Genomic DNA, 6,737 nt, shown 5'->3' on the forward strand with positions numbered 1-6,737 from the left:
ATTATAATATCATAATAAATAATAAAATGTTGTCATTGTCTGCTTTTTATAATTTGTGCACAGAAGCCGAACAGCTGTTTTGCTTTAAGTGTCTTAACAGTTTCACAATGTGCCAAATATGAGGCACATTCAAATGTGAGCAAATGTGGCAAATGTGAGTGGTCGTGGAAATAGCCTATTAGTGATTTAGTAATAAATGCACAACGCATAGATTAATAACAATTTTCATAGCTGATACAAGCTGCAATTAAAGTTGTTAATATCCCACTTAATGTAGTGTATAAGTGAATGAGCTCTTGAAGTCATCGTGTCTCATTGCTCTTTGTCTCTACTTTGGCAGTGGAGACACACCGGGCACGTGCCATGTACATGCGAACTGTTAGTGGCTCAGAATCCTCAGTCTATCTGTATCTTCCTCTCATTCTCTGTCTCTATCTCTTTCTGTTGGTCTGTGTGTTTGTCATGGAGTGGAGTGTCGAGTCATTCATTTATGCACTTGCTCGCTCATATTGTTGTATACTTACTCAAAAACTATAAAGTGTAGTCGCTTTGGTGTGATGTCATGTCAACACTCACACACGCATATCACGTAACATTAGGGGTATCAAAACGGGTAGGGTGGGTAGCTGAAGTATTGTTTTGATTTGATCTGAACAGTTGGTTGGTTAGTTGGCAGATTTTGCATTTTGTGGCAAAGGAAATTAAAGTTTAATTTTAATGCAGCCAACGCTCGTTAAGGATGCCAGCCAACAGTAAAGGAAATGGACACACAGGACATGGGACACGACTGGCATGAGAATCAGCATGAAAATGCTGTACCCCTAGATTTGTGGTCATTCAGTTTTCTGGCCGTTAAAACTCTTAATCGACATTGACGGTCACAGTTGGGGCAACTGTGTAAAATGAAATTCGTTCTATTTTTACCAGTTGCATTTAGAAATTGGCCAAGGGGAACATTGGCATCAACTGAGATAGAGAGGTGCATCTTGACAGGGGTGCGGAAAAAGTCCAACTGTGCGCCATGTTAATGGTAAATGCTGTGCGCTGCCTGCATACAAGCAAATGCATGGACACAAGAGTGTTAACATGGACCAAACACACTCATACACACACACACATTCACACACACACACAGGCACACACACAGTCACAGTCAGACAGATGCGAATGTCAGTGAACGTGGCAAAGAGCGGACTGGCTATGCCAAAATTTATTACACTTTAAATAACGTTTACGTATACGTAATATATATTATGTATACACATATGCACAAATATACAAGTAGAGCATATATATAACTATATATACATACTTGCAGCAAGTTTTCTTTTCTTTTTTCCCTCTATTTTTATACCCTAAGCCCATTGAAAATGGAGTAAAAAGGGTATAATGTGCTTGGCAGAATGTATGTAAGGCAGAAGGGGGCGTGGCAGACCCCCCAAAGTATATATTCTGGATCAGGATCAACAGCCGAGTCGATTGAGCCATGTCCGTCTGTCCGTCCGTCTGTCCGTCTGTCTTTCCGTTGATCTCAGAGACTATAAGAGCTAGAGACTTCAAAATTGGTGAGTAGGTTTCTTGGTTACCGTACGCAGATCAAGTTTGCTTTTTTTTTGGATCGGACCTCTATATCATATAGCTGCCATAGAAACGATACATCGAAAATGAAGTTTAAGTATGAAAAACTTCTTTATTTGTTGAGATATCTCGACCAATCTGACACAATATATAGCTGGGCTGGTACTATACATCCTGGCCAAATTTGGTCCATATCGGACCACTATATCATATAGCAGCCATAGAGACGCGCAGTCAAAAACCAAGTTTAAGTGTGTAAAGTTTTTTGTTTTTTGAGATATACCAACCAAAATTTATAGAATATGCATTTAAGTTGGTGTTATTTAACCTGACCAAATTTGGTACAGATCGGTTTTCTATAGCATACAGCTGCCATAGGAACAATCGGTCGAAAATCAAGTTTCAGTACAGAGTACCTGGGCACAGGGTATTATGCTGTCGAGCGTGCTCGACTGTAGCCGTCCACTTGTTTTTAGCTACATTTCAGTTAGCTGGCATCAGCTTTAGTTTCAGCTTTCAGCTTCTGCTTCCAGCTTCCACTTCAACGACAACTGCAACTTCTCAACTTCAATTTGAGATTCAGTTTTCTGGCATTAGCTTGGCCTGTAATTCAGCGTGACATTTGTTCACATTCCTTAATTGGGGTTCGGACATCTGTGTCCTTGCTCTTGCTCTTTGAATACTTAATTTTCTGCTTCATTTATATATTCAACTAGCTGATGAGGGTAGCATGAAAAACCAATAGTTTCAAAAGTAAATAAGTTATAATCCAAATCTGTTATGTATTTTTCATTGCGTTACTTGCCCATCAGCTTTAAAAATATAGTAAGATCAACTATTTTTATTACATAAATTTTAAAATAAATTTAAATTTGATGCTAGCTTATGCATATTTTCGAGTGAACTGAAATCAGTTTCAACACTAAAGAAGACACCAGCTCTTTTATTTATTTTCCGACTTTATTTAGTGTTTAGGTTTTTCAATTTTCATATTATTGCTTTAAGATTTAATTAAATAGAACAATACTATTTGTAATAAATTACATATTTAACTTTAATTTTATAATCAAATCAGTCTGAATTACTCGATACAATTCTTAACAAATATAATTTTACAAATTTTCTGACTGTATTGTATAAAAACGAGTTCTTCGAAATAAAGATATTTTTTGAATGTGAGCATCGGAAGCTATAAACTTCATGATATTGATGTAGGTCTGATCTTAAATCACCCAATTTTCCATTCGACGGTAGAGATCCAGAGTTTTGTTTGGATATATACGAAATACATAATAAGTGTATTCGACTTCATTATCTCTCGAACAGCTCAGAATACAAGGGTAATGTAAAAATCGTGCTTGAAGGATGTGCGAAAGTTGGATAGATGATGTCTTCTTTTCTTGGAGCGCTTCATAGACTTGCTTTTTGAAGAGGTCAACTTTCGTCAGAGATAATGTATGGAGACTTCTTGAGTACTATTGAATACATGAAGTTAATAAAGGTAGGTAGGTATTGACCGCATTGGCTTCGTCATTCTTCTTCTTCTTCAGCACACTTTGCGAGAAAGAATCTTTGAACTATGCACCTCACTTGAGGCCACCGTTAAGAAATCGGGATCAACTCAAGATGCAATTTGATTAAAATTTAAAAGATTCCCCGAATATTTTCAATCTTAATCAGACTGAAGTCTTGTTTGACCGCGACTTCTCATCGGTGACACCAAGTGAGAAGCTGAGTTCGAAAATTCTTGCTCTAAGCTGCATTCATCTATTTAAATAGGGAAAAAGAGCTTATAATCGGATATTACAAGTTTTATTTACGTATACTACAACTTACCATTTTTAGGTGCTCGGAAAAGTTAAGCACACAAGTCGAATCGCTCCAAGAAAATTAAGATAAAATATAATTTGGAAAGTATCCATCGAGATTTATTTGCCGTCGGATGATTTGGAAAAAATCTTGAATGGATTTCAATTCCCTGCAATGACATAATTGTAACACTTTTAGTTTATATTCGCGTTATATTACATACATGCACTTTAAATGTATATCGGGGTCAAAGACATTACAATTTATGGATTATTAATAGCTTTGCAGTTTTATAAAAATTGGCAAGTCACCTCCTTTGACACACTCGTTGACAGCCTCTGCTGTCATTCTACTCTTGCAGTGTTGAGACTGCCCAACACTAGTAGGATTAACAATACTATTTATAACCATCAAAGTAGGACGTGCTATATAAATTATTCCATCTCCGACACGTATATAATGCTGAAACATTACTTCGTATACAATGACTCACCTAGTATGATTCGCTGAAGATCTTATTAAATTTAATGAAAATATTATATGACATCTGCATTGTTTTGTTTTTTATTCGTAAGAAAATTCACGAATTATAAATGGAATAATATAAAGTTTATAACATTTTCGATGACCTACCACGAGGAATGACTATAGAAAAAAATAGCGATGTGACAACAGCTTCTTGTCATTTGAATAATTTTGAAATTTTACAGGATCAAAACATTTCGAAGGCGTCACAGTCAAACAAAAAACACATTTTATAATTCACGAATAAACGTTTCTAACACATTTGGTTATAATATTTTCATTTTATATGAAAAAGAAAATTGAAAAATTTTAAACGATAAAAAAAATTAATTAATTACTGATATGTTCACTTTGATTTTAAGAAATATACTAAATATTTCCATTTGCTCCGCGGCTTATATAGTGCATAGTGATGGCTAAATCATTGCCTACTTCAATTCGAAATTTCTTTAACATATCAATAAATTTATATAATGATAAAAATCAAAGCAACCGTTCATTCGACTGTTATTAACAGTAACATAATAATGTTAAACAGGACATCCACATGCGAATTTGTTGTCCGAGTTAAGCAAAATAAAGTTAAGCGAAAATTCAGGAAGATGACACCTAATGAAACATATATTGCCATCAAGGCAAACATTTTATTTTTTCTGTTTGCATGATTCATTGCACAAGCGTTTAGATTTTTTTTTAAATGATGTTCGTTACCAAAGTTCGTCTTCTTAAATGACAAGTTTATTTGTGTTCGGCGAACATGCTCGACCAACAAATTCGCCCTGTTTAACATTATTATGTTGCTGTTAATAACAGTCGAATGAATGGTTGCTTTGATTTTTATCATTATATTAATTTGTTGATATGTTAAAGAAATTTCGAATTGAAGTAGGCAATGATTTTGCCTTCACTTTGCCATATATAAGCCGCGGAGCAAATGGAAATCTTTAGTATATTTCTTAAATCAAAGTGAACATATCAGTAATTAATTAAATTTTTTTATCGTTTAAAATTTTTTTAATTTTCTTTTTCATAAAAAATTAAAATATTATAACTACATGTGCTAGAAACTTTTATTAGTGAATAACAAAATGTGTTTTTTTTTGTTTGACTGTGACGCCTTCGAAAAGTATTTTATCCAGTGAAATTTCAAAAATATTCAAATGACAAGAAGCTGTTGTCACATCGCTATTTTTTTTTATAGTTATTCCTCGTGGTAAGTCATCGAAAATGTTAAAAACTTTATATTATCCCATTTATAATTCGTGTATTTTCTTACGAATAGAAAACAAAGGAAAGCAGTTATAATGTTTTTATTAAATTTAATAAGATCTTCAGCGAATCATACTAGGTGAGTCATTGTATACGAAGTAATGTTTCAGCATTATATACGTGTCGGAGATGGGATAATTTATATTGCACGTCCATCTTTGATAGTTAAAAATAGTATTGTTAATCCTACTAGTGTTGGGCAGTCTCAACACTGCAAAAGTAGAATGACAGCAGAGGCTGTCATCGAGTGTGTCAAAAGGAGGTGACTTACCAATTTTTGTAAAACTGCAAAGCTATTAATAATCTATAAATTGAAATGTCTTTGACTCTGATATAAATTTAACGCGTATATAAACTAAAAGTGTTACAATTATGTCATTGCAGGGAATTGAAATCCATTCATTGTGGTCATTACAAAAAGGAGGGCTAATTTTCCAAATCATCCGACGTCAATAATTCTCGATGGATACTTTCCAAATTATTTTTTATCTTAATTTTCTTGAAGCAATTCGACTTGAGTGCTTAACTTTTCCGAGCACTTAAAAATGGTAAGTTGTAGTATACGTAAATAAAACTTGTTATATCCGATAATAATGCTCTTTTTCCCTATTTAAATAGATGAATGCAGCTTAGAGCAAGAATTTTCGAACTCAGCTTCTCACTTGGTGTCACCGATGAGAAGTCGCGGTCGAACAAGACTTCAGTCTGATTAAGATTGAAAATATTCGGGGAATCTTTTAAATTTTAATCAAATTGCATCTTAAGTTGATCCCGATTTCTTAACGGTGGCCTCAAGTGAGGTGCATAGTTCAAAGATTCTTTCTCGCAAAGTGAACTGAAGCGTAGAACGACGAAGCCAACGCGGTCAATACCTACCTACCTTTTTGACTTCATGTATCCAATAGTACTCAAGAAATCTCCATAAATCATCTCTGACGAAAGTTGAACTCTTCAACAAGCAAGTCTATGAAGCGCTCCCAGAAAAGAAGACATCATCTATCCAACTTTCGCACATCCTTCAAGCACGATTTCTACATTACCCTTGTATTCTGAACTATTCGAGAGATAATGAAGTCGAATACACCTATTATGTATTTCGTATATATGCAAACAAAACTCTGGATCTCTACCGTCGAATGGAAATTTGAGTGATTTAAGATCAGACCTACATCAATATCATGTAGAAGGTTATAGCTTCCGATGCTCAAATTCAAACATCTTTTTAGTTTCGAGCGATGTGTGACAATATTCAGTGGAGCTCATTTTATATAATACAGCCCGAAAATTTGTAAAATTATATTTGTTAAGAATTGTATCGAATAATTCAGACTAATTTAATTATGAAATAAAAATTTAAAATCTAATGTATTACAAATAGTATTGTATTATTTAAACATATCTTTAATCAATAATATGGAAATTAAAAAAAACCTGAACGCTAAATAGAGTGAGATAAACAAATAAATAAGCTTGTCTTTCTGGACTGTAAGTCTTGAAACTCCATAGGAACTTCAATTCACTGGGAAAATATACAAACTCGATTTAAAAAGCTCTAA

At 33.9% G+C, this 6,737-nt stretch overlaps 2 long non-coding RNA genes across 3 annotated transcripts; one reads left to right on the plus strand and one right to left on the minus strand.

Moving 5' to 3' along the window:
- Positions 1-3,132: 3,132 nt before the first annotated feature.
- On the minus strand, positions 3,133-4,141 carry LOC117792987. Of its 2 annotated transcripts, XR_004618203.1 has the most exons (4): positions 4,021-4,141; positions 3,881-3,934; positions 3,415-3,556; positions 3,133-3,345 (listed from the first exon to the last, which is right to left on the minus strand). It is a non-coding gene; the product is annotated as an uncharacterized LOC117792987 (long non-coding RNA). The 2 variants fall into 2 exon arrangements; XR_004618205.1 differs by lacking the exon at positions 3,881-3,934.
- An 840-nt stretch (positions 4,142-4,981) lies between these two features.
- Positions 4,982-6,012, plus strand: LOC117793371. Its single transcript, XR_004618255.1, has 4 exons — positions 4,982-5,125; positions 5,195-5,260; positions 5,566-5,729; positions 5,800-6,012. It is a non-coding gene; the product is annotated as an uncharacterized LOC117793371 (long non-coding RNA).
- The last annotated feature ends 725 nt before the right edge of the window (positions 6,013-6,737 follow it).

The sequence above is a fragment of the Drosophila innubila genome, chromosome X (assembly GCF_004354385.1).
Source record: "Drosophila innubila isolate TH190305 chromosome X, UK_Dinn_1.0, whole genome shotgun sequence".
In the NCBI taxonomy this organism is placed as follows: domain Eukaryota; kingdom Metazoa; phylum Arthropoda; class Insecta; order Diptera; family Drosophilidae; genus Drosophila; species Drosophila innubila.